We start from the raw sequence: 16534 nt of genomic DNA, 5'->3' as shown, positions 1-16534 counted from the left end.
GCCCTCTCCCCACTGTGCATGATTCCATTTAGGGACATCCAAGTTGTAGCTGGTATCAACCGTTGTCCCTTTTCATGGCAGCAGTACTCCATGGCATGGAGGTGCCACATTTCACTTACTGTGCACCCACTGAGGGACATTTGTGGCTGCAGTCCATGGGGTCGCTAAGAGTCGGTCACAACTGAGCGACTTCACTCTCACTTTTCACTTTCATGCACTGGAGAAGGAAATAGCAACCCACTCCAGTGTTCTTGCCTGGAGAATCCTGGGGACGGGGGAGCCTGGTGGGCTGCCGTCTATGGGGTCGCACAGAGTCGGACACGACTGAAGCGACTTAGCAGCAGCAGCTTTTGATATTACAAACAAAGCTGCTGTGAACATCCATGGACAAGTTTCTGGGTGAATGTGTTCTTATTTTCCTGAGATAAATGCCAAAAAATGTCATTGCTGAGTCATACTGTAAGCCTATTTCTAGTTTTAAAAGAAACTGTAAAACTCTTTTCCAGAATGGCTGCATGGTTTTCGATTCCCACCAGCAACGTACAAACGACCTGATTTACTGCATCTTTGCTAACATTTGGAGTTATCGTTAAAAATCTCAACCATTCTGATGTATGTGTAGCGATACCTCTGTACGATATTTAAGTCTGCACTTCCCCAAAAGCTAACGATGTACATTCTTCCATGTCCTTATTTACTAGCTGTACATCCTTTTCTGCTGCAACGTGTCTTCCTGTATATTGGCTATTTTCTAATTGGACTGTTTAATTTTTTTTTTACTGCTGAGTTTATAATTTATTTATTTTAAATATTTTTTGGGGGGGGATATGGACCATTTTTAAAGTCTTTACTGAATTTGTTACAATATTGCTTCTGATTTATGTTTTAGATTTCTGGCTCCGAGGCAGGTGGGATCTTAACACCTGGACCAGGTACCCAACCTACACTGGAAGGTGAAGCCTTAAGCACTGCCAGGAATCTCTGAGAGTTCTTTATATGTTTTAAATATTACTCATTGTCAGTTATATGGCTACAAATATTTTTCTCCCAGATTGTAGCTTACATGTTCACCTTCTTAACAGGGTCCATGTTTTTGGACCCGTTTTTGGATGACGTCCATTTCATCAATTTTGCTTTTGATGGATTGTGCTTTTGGTATCACATCACTCTTCACAAAGCCCAAAGTCCTGAGTCACATCTCTTATTTTTTTTTCCTAGAGGTTTTTATAGTTTCACATTTTACATTAAAGCCCATGATCTATTTTGAGTAAATCTGTGTACAAGTGGAAGAATTACATTAAAGTTCTCTTTTCTGCCTGTGGATGTCCAATTGATCCAGTGTCGCTTATTGAAAAAGCTTTCTTTCATTGAATTACTTTTGCAATTTTTGTCAAAAAAATCAGATCAGCATAATTTTACGGGTGTATTTCTAGGTTCTCGTTGATCTATGTGTCTATCCCTCTGCCAATACCATACAGTTTTTAAATCTACTTGTATTTACTTGGCTACACCAGGTCTTGGTTGTGGCTTGCAGGATAGTTTTAGCTGTGGCATTCAGAGTCTTTAGCAACAGCATAAGGGATTCAGTTCCCCAGTGAGGGACTGAACCCAGACCCCCTGCATTGGGAGCGTGGAGTCTTAGCCACTGGACCACCAGAGAAGTCCTACAGAATAGGCTTGATTTCCACAGCTCTATGGTAAGGCTCGAAATCAGGCAGATTTGAGTTCTCTCATTCTGTTCTTCATCAAAATGGTTTTAGTTATTCTAAATATTCTATAAAAGACTCCTTTGCCTTTTATATGAACTTTAGAATAAGCTTGTTTATGTTTCAAAAAAAATCTTGCTGTAATTTTAATAGGGATTATTTTAAAACTCTAGATCAATTTGGAGGAACCTGACACCTTCACTTTTTTGAGATTTCCAATCAATGAAAACAGTGTCTCTTCACTTATTGAGTCTTTGATTACTTTGCGTACTGTAATTTTCAGCATCCTATACATGTCTTGTAAGATTTATACCTATTTAATTTTCTTTAGAGTAACTGTAAATAGCATTAAGCCTTTTATTTTAGCTTCCAAATGTTTGCTGTCAGTATACAAGAATGCAACTGAATTTTATGTTAATCTTGGATCCTGTGACCTTGCTGAACTCACTTACTCTACAAGGAGTTGTGTTTTATTTTTTTGGTACATTCTTTGGAATTTTCTGTCTAGATAACATGACTTGGCAATAGAGACAGTTTTATAGCTTCCTTTCCAAATGGCATGCTTTCTATTTCTTTTTCTTGTCCTTTGCACTGGCTAGAACTTCCAGAATTACGTTGAGTAAGAGTGGAGAGGTTGGTCATTCCTGCCTCGTTCCCAGTCTCAGAGGGAAAGCATTCAGTCTCTCATTATTAAGTATGATGTCAGCAACAGGGTTTTTTTGGTAGATGTTTTTTATAAAGTGAGAAATTTTCCCTTCATTCCTAGTTTGCTAGGAGTTTTGTTTTGTTTTTTAAATCACGTATGGGCATTATTATTTAAAGTGCTTTTTATGTGTCAGTTGATACAGTTGACATAATCATATGATTTTTTCTTTTTTTGTCTATGGATATGGTAAATGACAGGCTTCCCTGGTGGCTCAGACAGTAAAGAGTCCACCTGCAATACAGGAGACCTGGGTTCAATCCCTGGGTCGGGACGATCTCGTGAAGAAGGGAATGGCAATCCACTCCAGTATTCTTGCCCAGAGAATCCCACGGACAGATGAGCCTGGCGGGTTATAGTGCATGGGGTCGCAAAGAGTTGGACATGACTGAGTGATTAACACGTTCATCTTTTCATGGTAAATGACATTGATTATATTTCAAATATTGAACCAGCCTTGCATACCTGGAAAAAATCCCAGTCAATGATGACTTTTTAAATACACTGTCGGACTTGATTTGCTAATATTTTGTTGAGGATTTTTATGTGAAATAAATATGCTATTAGTTCTTTCAGCCAGAGTCTGTGAATGCTAAATACTGTTAATCTGTTTACCTGAAAATGTCTTCTTTTGGCTCTCATTCTTAAGTAATAATCTTGCTGGTTAAAGAAATATTTGTTAGAAGCAATATTTTCTCCAGGATTTGAAATATATTATTCCACTGTTTTCGGACTTCTTGCTTTCTCTTTTCAGCACAGTGTAATGCTTTAGCATGTGGGCTCAGTAGACAGACTGTTAGGGTTCTGATTCTGTTTTTGCTGTGATGTGTGTTAGATTTCACCTATCTGGCATAGAGTGAGTGCTTGGTAAGTGTTAGCTGCTATGGTGATTTCTTATATGTATGTCTCCTTCATTAGAACCCCTGTGTGGCAGTGATCCTTCTTATTCTTATTGCAAAACACTTATAGAACCCCAATTCTTCTCATTGCTTCCACTGCTCACACTCTCACCTCTCTGCTGCTGCTGCTGCTAAATCGCTTCAGTCGTGTCCGACTCTGTGTGACCCCACACACGGCAGCCCACCAGGCTCCTCCGTCCCTGGGATTCTCCAGGCAAGAACACTGGAGTGCGTTGCCATTTCCTTCTACACTCACCTCCCTACATTATGGCAAGTCTTCTAACTGGTTGCCCCAACCCCCTTTAGTCTGTTCCAAGCCCAGAAGCCAGAATACAGTCTTTCACATGGGAGCAGTGTCACTGCTCATAATGCAACAGAGCCATTCCCATCACAATGAGGACAGTGGAGCCCAAGTCTCTGCTACTGTCAAAGCCCTGCATTGTCCAGTTCCCACTGCCTCTCCAACCTCATTCCCTACTCCTCTGTACTGTGTGACTCCAATCACAGTGGTCTCCCTGAGTGCTCTGGGTATGCCCTTTTCTCAAAAAATTTTCACTGGCTGATCTTTCTGCCTGGAATTCTCCTCCCTCAGATATAGGTGTCATTCCCATCTCTACATGCTCTGCATCATGGTGCCACTTTCTTTTAAAAAAAAAAAAATTATTTATTCGGCTACCCTGTGTACTTAGTGGTGGCAGGCGGGATCTTTTAGTCACTGTAGGTAGGCTCTTTCAGTTGAGGCATGCAGGAGATCTAGTTCCCCGACCAGGGATCGAACCTGGACCCGCTGCTTTGGGAATGCAGAGTCTTAACCCCTGGGCCACCAAGGAAGTCCCTCACATGCCACTTTCTCCATGATGCTTTCCTTGTCTATCCTTTTTAAAATGACAACTAATCAAGCCTCCATCTCTTCAGCACTCCCTGTATCCCTGCCCCTATTTTATTTTTCTCCTTAGCATTTACACCATCTACTCTATTAGTATATTTTGTTTATGCTCTGTATCTCCCAACAGAATAGAAACTCTAAAAGATCAGAGGCTGTGACTTTTTTGTGAACTGCACCCAGGGCTGTCTTAGTTGGAACTCCCTATTTGTTAAAAGAATGATTTTCTTGTGGCCTACTTAACATAGCATCATGTGTATTGTAGGTATTTAAAATGTATTTAATTAATGTTAAATTTGACTCTTTTACTCTTAAAAGGGTTCCTATATTACTCAACTCTTCTTACGAAGGCAAATGAAAGCATATGAAAGAAGGCTGTCCCAGAAACATGCAAAACTAAGGCAATGCTCCCCTCCAGGAAAATCTTCACTGCACTGGCCGCATCCATCTGCCCTGGCCTCTTCAGCACAACAAGCAGCACCGATACTGGGGTGCTAACTGACCGTGACCAGGGCCAGAGGTCCCCTGGAGCAGACAAGGGCTGGATGCCAATGGGGGTCTGAACTGAGGAAGCTGGGACGTGGAACAGAAACGCATGAAGTCCTACGAGAAGTCCAGCTAAGCTGACTCTACTGACATTTGCAAGTGTGTCAAGGGGTGGTGATGAGATGGAAGATAAAGATCAAACAGGGATCAAAAGTATGAATGGCACAGGGCAAAAGGCAAGACAGATCTAGGACTTCCTTGGTGGCTCGGTGGTTGAGAATCCACCTGCGGATACAGGTTCGATCCTTGCTCTGGGAAGACCCCACATACCACAGGCGCCACAACAAGAGCGGCCACTCCAACAGGAAGCCATGCACCACAACCAAGAGCAGCCCCGCTCACTGCAACTAGAGGAAGCCCACACACAGCAGTGAAGATCTAGGGCAGCTAAAGCAAAGAAATAAATAAAAGGCAAGACAGATCTAGCTGAGTAGGTTGGCTCTACAGTTTGCTGCAGTAAGATGGGTATTCCCATACTTCTTGTGAGGGTCCTGTCACTCATGTGTGCTGGAATTAAGTACTCTAGTTCAAAGATGTGACATTTAAGGCCCCCGTATTTTCCTACCAAAGGATGAGGACAACTTTTCCTCCCCTACTGGGAGCCAATTAAAGCGCCCTCACGTGTTGCTACATGGTAATGACACATTAAAATCTTATCCTGCAGGCGAGCTTAGTCGCTTCAGTCCTGTCTGACTCTGTGCCACCCCGTGGACTGTAGCCCTCGGGGGTCCTCTGTCCATGGAATTCTCCAGACAAGAATACTGGAGTGGGGTGCCATTCCCATTCTCCAGGGGATCTTCCTGATCCAGGGATCAAACCCGCATCTCTTACATCTCCTGCATTGGCAGGTGCCTTCTTTACCGCTAGCAGCATCTGGGAAGCCCAAATCTTTCCTAAGGTACAAAATCAGTGATCCCCTGACCAGCATCACCTGGGGACTAGTCAGAGCTGCAAGTGCTTGGGTCTCACCCCAAATCTACTGAACCATAAAGCCAATAAGCAGAGCCAGGCATCGGTGTTTTAACGAGGTCTCTGCTAAAATTTGAGAACCACTGTCCTAAACGATGTGTCATGAGAAAGAACGCAAAAGTGATCGGCGGAGTGAATGTTACTTGGGGGAGCATTCACTGATGAGGCTGCTTGAGCACAGCTCTGAATGAAGTGAAGAGGGGGCCGTGCAGAGGCAAGGGTCCGAGAGTGGGAGTTGAACCCAGGCACAGAGAGAGCGGAGTGTGTCTAGTTCTGACGTGGCACGGCTAGGAGGCCAGAATGACTGAGTAAATGCAAGGGTCATCTGTGCAGTCTTTGATTTACGTAGATTTCAAAGACTTCTCACGGTTAGCACGTGTCCTTAGTTACACTGAAAATTCCTTGCATACAAGCACCAGATTTCATATATTTTCTAAACAACTCACTATGGCACCTTTAACAGTGCCTGGAACTAAACAGATTCTTAATAAATGTATAACCACATGAATGCAGAAAAAAACTGAGAAACGGGCAAAACCTGTGGAGGAAAAAAATTAAGGATTTTTTTTTCCATGTTTAGCTTTATATTATTATTGGGAGAAAGTTAGCCAGAGACATCTGGAAGCCACTTAATACCTCAGAGAAATTTTGAAAGTAGCGAAGTTGGTGAGAATGTAATTTTTAATGACATCACCAAACTTCTGAGAACTGAAATTCAGATGATTACCTTCCGAGCTTTTCTGGATGGGATACAATTAAGTCACTCCGATGTGAAACAACTTTCATTTGCTAAATCTGAGGATGGCACTTGAGAGACACCAGACAGAAAAGCAGTCATGGATGATGACTCTGTCCCAGGGGTTTTAAAATTTTCCCTTGCAATGCTAAGCAGGCAGGTCGAGGCACTGGGCAAAGGTGGAGCCATGTTTGCATGCTAAGTCACTTTGGTCACGTCCAGCTCTATGTGACCATATGGACCGTAGCCCTCCACCCTCCAGGCTCCTCCGTCCATGGAATTCTCCAGGCAAGAAGACTGGAGTGAGTTGCCATTCCCTTCTTCAGGAGATTCCCGACTCTGGGATGCAAGCCATGTCTCTTACGTCTCCTGCACTGGAAGGCGGATTCTTTTACCACTAGTGCCACCTGAGAAGTCCCAGAGGTAAAGAGGCTGGAATGAAACTCAACTTCAACAGAAAACTCGACGCGTCTAATTTTACTGTCTTAAAGACAGAAATACTTCAAGTTTGTGACAACTGCCACAGCCTGTCCCCTCACATGAGAAAGAAAGTGGGAGGATACGAGTGACGTGAGTCCCTGTTTGGGTTTGCTGGGGCCGCCATAACAAAGTTTGACAACTAGGTGGCTTCCCAACAGAAATCTATTCTCTCACTTTCTGGAAGCTCAAGTCTGAGACCAAGGTGTCATCAGGGTTGGTGTCTTCTGTAGTGTCTCTCCTTGGCTCATAGATAGCCCTCCTCCCCAGGTCCTCACATGGTCCTCCCTCTGCACCTGTCTGTCTCCTAACCTTCTCTTCTTATAAGGATGCCAGTCCTATTGGATGAGGGTACACTCTTATTACCTTGTTCTAATTGCCTCTTTAAAAGCCCTGTCTCCTAACTCAGTCACATTCTGAGATACCAGGGGTTAAGACTTTAACATACGAACTTGAAGACGGAGGGGTGGGGGGAAGATACAGTTTGGCCAATTTCAGACCCTCAGAGAGTGGCTCCAACTGGTAAGTAACTAAAGACCATCGTGGTGGTGCTTTGGGGCTCACCGACTGTCATGCTCAAAAGCAGCTTCTGGATGGAGACTGAGTCCCCTGGTGATGCAGATAGAACCTCATTTCCAGACCAGAAGCCATTCAGTTCCCCTTGTCACAGAGCTTACTTGAGAAATTCGGATGGGAATTCACCCTTTTCTTTGCCTAAGAAGACACACATAGAAGATATACATCTCCTCTCTAACAATGCCCATGTGTTCTTCCCTCTGTTCTTACACTCTGCCTGAAACATAAAAAGCTGCCACAAATCTCAGTTTCCAGATGTCAGCTCTCTGGAGGCCACGTTTAGGATGAGGGCACCAAGGATGGAATCTGTCTTGGGTTTGTAACATAAAGCTGGCATGCATCTTCATATTATTTTTAGTAGTCCATAGAATCATCTTTAAAAGCAGGTGCAAAAAATGTGTGTGGACTCATAGAATAAGATGAACATTAAGGATTATATTTTATAGCCAGCTTTGAAAGAACAAATTAACTTGGCAAGAAACTCTTAAGGGTGCAATGAATTTTGCATTTGCCAAATAAATAAATAAATAAAAATAGCAAGGCACGGTCAACAGATTTTTAGGTAGAGTTTTCGTTGCAAAGGGAAACAACAGCAATTTATAAATGAAATATTTTCCCCTAAAAGTAATGCAATAGCTCAACTCTTGTTCCAAGCAGAGAGTATCAGGGAACATCACCTGAAACCAAATACTTCCAACCTCATCCCTGGAGTCTAGAGTAAACAGTTGGTATTATTAGGAATTTGGAATTTGGGGGGAGATTTCTTCTCTAACTCTCTTCTGCCTTTCAAGCCTTCAATAATGAAGGTCCGGTGGCTAAGACTCCGAGCTCCCAATGCAGGGGGCCTGGGTTCAATCCCTGGTCAGGGAACTAGACCACACATTCTGCAACTAAGGGTTCAACGCCACAACTAAGACCCAGCGCAGCCAAACACATAAACAAATATTAAAAACCAAAACAGTGACCTGCTCCTCAAATTTTCCTCTCTATCTGAAATGACCCACCCTGATGAGATTATTAACAGCCAAAGGCCAATCACCTGGGGAGTCAGGTCAATTATCAAGACTATGTCAGCTCTTTCCATGTATCAAATGAGATCACTAGAAACCTACAGAACCCCAAAGACATTGCTGTTCCATCTCTAAGTCACGTCCGACTCTTTGTGATCCCATGGACCGCAGCAAGCCAGGCATCCCCGTCCTTCACTATCTCCCAGAATTTGCTCAAACTCATGTCCATTGAGTCAGGGATGCCATCCAACCATCTCATCCTCTGTTGTCCACTTCTTCTGCATTTAATCTTTCCCAGCATCAGGGGCCTCTCCAATGATCGTCTCCAATGAGTCAGGTCTTCACATCAGGTGGCCGGAGTAACGGAGTTTCACTTTTAGCATCAGTCCTTCCAATGAATATTAGGGGTTGATTTCCTTTAGGATTGACTGGTTTGATCTCCTTGCAGTCCAAGGGACTCTCAAGAGTCTTCTCCAGCACCACAATTCAAAAGCATCAATTCTTCAGCACTCAGCTTTGTTTATGGTCCAACTTTCGCATTCACTGGAAAAACCATAGCTTTGATATATGGACATGTGTCAGCAAAGTGGTATCTCTGCTTTTTAATATGCTGCCTAGGTTTGTCACAGTTTTTCTTCCAAGGAGCAAGCGTCTTCTCATTTTATGGCTGCAGTCACTGTCTGCAGTGATTTTGGAGCCCAAGAAAATAAAATCTATAACTGTTTCCACTTTTTCCCCATCTATTTGCCATAAAGTGATTGGACCTTCTAATAAGATGGTTTCAGACGATATCCTTGGATTTTGAAGTTTTATACAAAGAAACTCTCCATAAAACAACTGTTAAATAAAACTATTACATAATATAATGTCAACAATATTAAGATACAGGAGGTCTTGGATTAAATGCTCTAAATAAGGGGCCCTAAACCTCTTCTTAAATAAAGAAATTCACTGAACTCATTACATTTCTCTTTTTATCTTCTTTTTTCATCTTGGCTGCAATTATAGCAATTATTCTTATCGTAATTTTCTTGACACACATATTGCGGCCAACTGGTACTTGTGTTAACTCTTGTCTTAATGATTCTTATATACTTTTATTGTTTTAAGCCAAATCAAATCTACTTTGGATGTATAGATTTATATGGATAAAACTTGTCTTGCTTTCTTTTGCTGACTTGTGAAATTTGATGAAGAGTTCTTTTTTGAATAAGAGTATTTTTATAAATACATCAGGAAAAAAATCTAAACATTGTCTAGATGTCTGGGTTTGAATGGATTTTATGATTGTGACAGAGAGAGTGAAATATTTCATACTGGCTAACAGATGGGCTGGGCTTCCCAGGTGGCTCAGTGGTAAAGAATCCTCCTGCCAATGCAGGAGACACTGGAGACTCGAGTTCAATCCCTGGGTCGGGAAGATTTCCTGGAGGAGGAAATGGCAAATCCACTGCAGTATTCTTGCCAGGATAATCCCATGGACAGAGGAGTCTGCCAGGCTCCAGTCCACTGGGGTCTCAAAAGAGTCAGATATGACTTAGTGACTGAGCACACACAAGGTATGGGGGGACTGGTTTTCTGAAATGGCTTTGGAAACTGAAGTCACCTTTCCAGCATTTAACCCTAGAGCTCCACCTGCAGTTTAGAAATGGTTGCCCTTAACTTAAAAGGACTGATTGTGAAGCTGAAGCTCCAATACTTTGGCCACCTGATGCAAAGAACTGACTCATTGGAAAAGACCCTGATGCTGGGAAAGATTGAAGGCAGGAGGAGAAGGGGACGACAGAGAACAAGATGGTTGGATGGCATCACCAACTCGATTGGCATGAGTTTGAGCATCTGGGCGTTGGTGATGGACAGGGAAACCTGGTGTGCTGCACTCCATGGGGTCACAAAGAGTCAGATACGACTGAGCAATTGAACTGAACTTAACAAAAAGTATAACAAAAAGTAAAGGTCCAGGTTTAGCAACATCCCAGCTATAAAGGAGGAGACAGAAACAGCATACTCCAAGTCTTCTCCATGCCTTTTCATTGGTACTCAGCCAGCCAACGGCAAACCCTGTAATTTTTTTTTTGGACCAAATCATGGTCCATGACCAGGCTTCGAACCCATACTCCCTGCACTGGAATATCAGAATCTTAGTCACTAGACCACCAGGGAAGTCCCAGATTCTGTAAATGAATGGTATCTTGGGGAGGGCCCTTGGATTCCACCAAATCTTCTATTCACCTTCATTGATGCTTTTCCTACCAGCATCCCATCTGCAAAACAATCCTCAAGAAGTTGGTAAAGGGCACAGAACTCCGTAGGTACCACATTAATTGAACCATTTCCTCAAAGTCTGAGAAATCTATTCTAAAGTTTCAACCCAGGAATGTTAATAGCAAGGGATTTTGAAAGACATCGGACTAACGTTATTTTTTAAAGTAAGTACAAACAAATCATGAGTCTCCAATCTTTTACAAGAACATTCTTTCTTATGGGTGAATTGAGAGCCAAGAGGGTAAACTCGGATAAGTACTCTCCTCTTTCAGAGGGTAAAGGGTAAAGCCAAGTTTACCCTCTTGGCTTCTCTCTTAGAGAAACTCATATATGAAAATCCCAGGTAATAAAGGAAAATTGGGGGTGATTACTTGCATCACAAAAACATGTTTTGCGATACCAGAGGATTTCTTTCTTTTTTAAGAAACATTCTTTATTGAACTTGTTACAATGCCGCTTCTGTTTTCTGTTTTGGTTTTTTGGTTGCAAGGCACGTGGAATCTTAGCTCCCTGACCAGGGATGGAACCTGCACCCCCTGCATAGGAAGGCGAAGTCTTAACCACTGGACCTCCAGGGAAGTCCCAAAGGTTTCTTGAAATACTTCCTTTCAGTGGTTACTTCCCAGTCCCAAATATGTTTTTTCTCCTTAGCTTAAAGATCAATTCACTTTTTAAAAAGCATTACCTTTCAGGACATTCATTACATCAGGAGCAAAAAATCTAAGAGATAATCTTTTGATTTACCTGATACAGCCAAATAGAAGAGTTCAAGGAACCCCTGTTATGGAAAGAAAATGTCTTCATGACCTCTCTCTTATTCTCCAATGCCCCTTGGTCTACTTAATGCTTTTTACTGTGTGGGTGGTTAGCAGTCCAACACAGCTCATTTGCCAAATGAAATCTTATATGAAAATGCAATATTTATAGTAGAGAAAATGCCACAAAACTCCAGAGCGCTGAGGAACACAGTTGAGAAATCGCACCTTCAGTTCATTCTCCAGTTTACTGACAAGTCTTTAGAAGTCATCAGTCTGTGCCTACTGGTACCTGCCATCTTTTCTAGAACATGCAGAAGAGGTGGCACTATAATTGCTACAAGCACAGCCAATCAGATCCCTTGTTATCAGTGAGGATTCAGTGCAGAAAACTGAACTGACTCCAGCTGGTTTAAGCAAAAGACAGATTTATTAACTGGCTTGTGGAGTCATTGGGCTGAATGTTAACTAGAACTGGGAGACTGCACAACCCATTTGACAAGGGGGAAGCTTCCAGTGGCCCTGGACCACTGTGACTCTGCTTTGGAAGTCCAGAAGCTGCTGGTCCCACTGCAAAGTCACACCACACCTGTGTCCTCAGCAGAAGTAAAACAGATGCCCAGACTTCAGCTCTGTCAAGTGAGTGGCTATGCCCTGAGACCGCTCAGCAAATGGTGCTGAAGAAAATCCAAAGCCTCCACAAATGCCTTGGTCCCTACTTCTGGAACCCAGCGTATCTGCTATTCCAGAATGATTCTGCTTTCCAGCCTCCAAAGTAAAAGAAGGAATGCTAGAAGGAGACAGGAGTGGACCACGCTGGCCAGTCGCCGTGTCCTCCCACCCCGCTCACTGAGTTCCCAAGCTAGAAATGACCCTTTCACCTTTTCTTTGATGGCACCCTAAAAAGGTCAGGAACATGCTCCCAAGCTACTGACCTACAACCAAACTCTTCTGCAAGTTTTAGTTTTTACACTATTACATGTTAACCGCTACCAGCACTTAAATCCCTTTAGTGCTTTCTTTACTCTGCCCAGCAATATTGTTGTGTCCATGTGTCTGAAATTCATTTCTTTTTTTTTTAAACTCTTCAGAGGCTAGCTCTTCATGCTCAAATAATCTTAATATGAGGCTCACAGTCTTCACCCATAAACATCCTTGGTTTTCCTCTTTACACGTGGACGTTTCCTCCATCTTTTTCTCTAACCTCCTGCTCACTCCTTTGCACAGGCGGGGAGATTCTGGCAAAGGTGAACTCTCTGTTCCTTAAAGACTCCCAGCCGGATATGGTCCCCATCACGGTCACCACCTCAAAATAAGAGGACAGCCCAAACATACTCAACGAGTCACACACGTTGGGCAAGTTCTCCCTCCAAGAGTCTCAAATCCTCCGGAGCCTTTAAAAGCCATTCTTGTTTATAGAGTCTGAGTGTTTAAGAGGAAATTTGCTACAGAAATGGCAGCACCTCTGGCTGCTGGGCTGGTAAGGAAGGTGTCCTTTCCAAAGCTAACCGTTCAGGATACGATCACCCAAGGCATCTGGCTGCAGCGAGGAGGAAGTTGCTGCTGTGTGCTTTTATATGAGTTTTATTTTCAAATTCCTGAGGGTACACAGAAGGGTGGGAACAACTTGTGGCTCTTCTTTCCCTCACGGCTGACTGTGGAGCAGCCAGACCCCAGCCCCTGCCCGCGGTTGCATTCCATACAGACATTTATAAGACAGCAATGACTAAAAGGAAACGACTCCATCATTAAGACCCAGACCTAATAACTGTGGGACAATTTTACACGGAAATGATTTCTAAAACTTCACTCTATGGCAAGACGGTTTTTACTTTCTTTTGGAGATTTCCTTTCCCCGAACCATCTCTCTTTTCACCAAAGAGAGAGGGAAGCAGAAATGGCATAAATTCCACTGAGAAGAATTTCATTTGGTCTCCGCATGGGTGGAGTGTGCGGGGGACCCACTACTCCGCAGAAGTAAAGATTTAGAGGTGACAGATCTTTGGAGCTTGGTCATGTTATAAATCAGAGCGCTGAGCAACTTTTTTTCTTTACTTTCAGCTTTGTAAATCTCTGAGAGTGACTAGTTGGCTCCCAGCATCAGACAAGATTTCTGGGTTTTGCTGTCTCTTGGCCCCACCTGAAATCCTGGAATGAGAAGCTCCCACCTTGCATGCAGGGGAGCGTTTGAGAGAGACTATTACACGGGCACCTGCAACGTCTCCCTTCTCTGTCCTAATCAGCGTCTCAGAGCTGTCCCATCTCTCTCTGGCACATTTTCTAAAAGCCTCTGTGCAATGCACCAAGTCCGCGCTCCTCCCATATCCTAAATACGCCAAAGCACTAGAAAGGTAGGATTATTCAAGTGAAAAAATGATTAAGCCAGCAGGTTTATCTCCAGGCACAGGCTGCCTGAAGTGAAAGCAAGGTCGCATCCTCTCCAGGGAGCGGGAGCGATGGGAGAATTGGTCCAGACCCTGCCCAGGACTGGGGAAGGGGGCCACTGACACACTGCGCATGTGCAGAAGCGAAGCCTGGGAGCCGGGGCTCTCCCGCTCCCGCCCCTTCCGGGCCCTGTGGCTGGAGGTCTCCTGGATGATACGCGAAATCCTTGGGGTGACACATGGGCAGCTATTCGGCTGAGGCGAGTGAGGCACTCTCCTCAGGCACACAATTTATGGGCCCCCCTCCAAAACTCAGTAATCAAGATAAATAATATTTTAATGATATTTTTTAAAAAATCAAAATTAACGTAATAATCCATGCAGAACCAACCATGACAAATTTAAACACAAGATGAACAGGAGTTGGGTGGGAAGGTCCTACCCAAGTTCTGTGGATTAAGAGAAAATGACATTGCACTGACCCCAAAGGAAACCCGGGACTTGCAGGTGGCGCCCAGAGTGGGTTTGCAAGAGATTACAGCTGTTTCGTCCGCAGCCTCTGAGGTCTGGGGTCCTAAATGGCCTTCATCACTGAAATGCTGGGGGACCCTGCTTCTCCCAGTCCTGCTCTCTGGGGAGCTGGCTGTTCCCATATCTGGGTGTTAAATACAGTCAGGCACACAGGGACTTTTTCAAACAGGAGGCCAGCAAGGCCCCTGGCAGAGAGATTGTATATAGACTCTCCTTGACTCACTTTCCTGTTCATTTCCTATCCTAGCTCAATTGGATTATGTCAGGAAGGCCAGGTGCGGCCAGAGGACATTCCCAGGTCGGCCACAGAGAGGCAGTGAAGGGCAGCGTCAGGCACACTGGCCCGGGCCAGCCTCATTTTCTGGCCCCAGGGCTCCTGTCGAAGGGGCAAAGTTCTCACTCCTCTCCTCTCCCAGCGTTTCTCTCTCTCCAAGCAGGATTTGGGGAAATCACTGGCCCCAAAGTTCCTCCTGGAGCCGGAAGAATAAACACCTCCTTTGCATTTGTGAATCTGCTGGGACTTGCCAGAACTTCACAGCAAGGCATGCTTAGAGTAAAACAGCGTTTTGCATAAGTTCAGCCGGCCCATGAGAAAAATACCAGCCACGCTCAGCAATTCCTAAGGCAAGGTTGCCTGTCCTAAGCCTTCAGCCCCGAAGCCCAGAGGTTGGCTTTCTAAGGCAGCCAGTATCTATGGATACCTGCACTGCCAAGTGTGCTTGGCTGCAGGGGAAATTCCTGCCTGTAAGACAAAGGCTCCATTATCCCACTGGCATGCCGTTCCCCAGGTAAGGGGGAAGGTGCAGAAGTATTTGTTCTTCTCTTTCATTCTATTTTGCAAAGCACAGCCTATCTTTATAGAGTACTGAACCTCATCCATTTCCTGCAAAGCACAAAGGAGAAATTTCACTTCTTGGCTGGTTCCCGGGCTCCTGCCTCAAGCAGGAGTGGGGTTAAGAGAACATTAAGCCCTGTACTCTAGATGGAAAGCACCAGCCTGGATCCTGCTGACACTGCCAGGGCCCCGTATGCTCGCTGGGTGCAGTGCACCCTTGCAAACCCCGGGCCTTCATTGGTAAATGGAGTTAATAGGAAATAGAGGGCCTTCCCACTTCCACAATTTAATTAACTATGTTCCTCAGAAAACAAAAAGGAGATTTTCCATGGCTTTCATCTTTCACTAGTAAAATGAGGACCCTGGATTATTAACCAAACGTGAAGTATACAAAACTGAAGGCTAAAAATTAATATCAATAATGCAAGTAAAAATGGGGTATTTTTGGTTTATCTTGTTTTTCTCTTTAAAAGACCTAGGACAGGGCTTCCCTAGGACAGGGCTCCAGTGGTTAAAAATTCACCTTGCAATGCTGGGGACATCAGTTCGATCCCTGGTCCGGGAACTAAGATCCTACATGTCTTGGGGCAGCTAAACCTGTGTGCCACAACTGCGGAGTCCATGCGCCCCTGCACTCTAAAGCCTATGCTCCACAACAAGAGAAGCCACCCCAGTGAGAAGCCCGCACACTGCAGCTAGAGAACAGCCCCCTGCACGACATCAAAGATCCAGCGCAGCTTTAAAAAAAAAAAAAAAAAGACCTAGGACAGTGTCTGAACCCAATTCGCTTTGGTTACCAACTGTGACTGAGGAAACAAAATCAGGATACCTCCCCACATCCTTCTCTGTTCTTCAAGCAAGGCGTTTGCTTGGTTTTAAGAGAATTCAGCTGTCTTCTGCAGAGGCCCACCCTGAAGCCTTTTGTGGGTTGATCCCGTTCCCGTCCCTCTTTCTCCTGACCCCAGATGTCTGTAAACACAGGTACCGAATCAGAACCTTGAGAAGGCAGGTTAACCCTATGAAATACCAACACGATTTGCAAAAATGTCTAAATCTTCAGGATCTGTGCCTTTTGTTAAAGGGCCAGGAAGGAAAAAGAAGCAAAGTGAGATAGAAAGTGAATATCCAATATGAAAAAGCAGATGCTACGTGAGGGTAGGGGCTTCCCAGGTGATAAAGAACCCACCTGCCAATGCAGGGGACATAAGTGATGCGGGTTTCGATCCCTGTGTCAGGAAGATCCCCTTGAGGAGGGCATG

The 16534-nt window shown here is 44.1% G+C and overlaps 1 protein-coding gene across 18 annotated transcripts in view; it reads right to left on the bottom strand.

The window, feature by feature from the left end:
* Positions 1-16534, bottom strand: part of KIAA1217 (KIAA1217 ortholog) — a 527643-nt gene that overhangs the window by 151331 nt on the left and 359778 nt on the right. The window lies entirely within an intron of this gene.

The sequence above is a fragment of the Bos javanicus genome, chromosome 13 (assembly GCF_032452875.1).
Source record: "Bos javanicus breed banteng chromosome 13, ARS-OSU_banteng_1.0, whole genome shotgun sequence".
NCBI lineage: Eukaryota > Metazoa > Chordata > Mammalia > Artiodactyla > Bovidae > Bos > Bos javanicus.
This window is presented reverse-complemented; position numbering and strand designations above follow the sequence as displayed.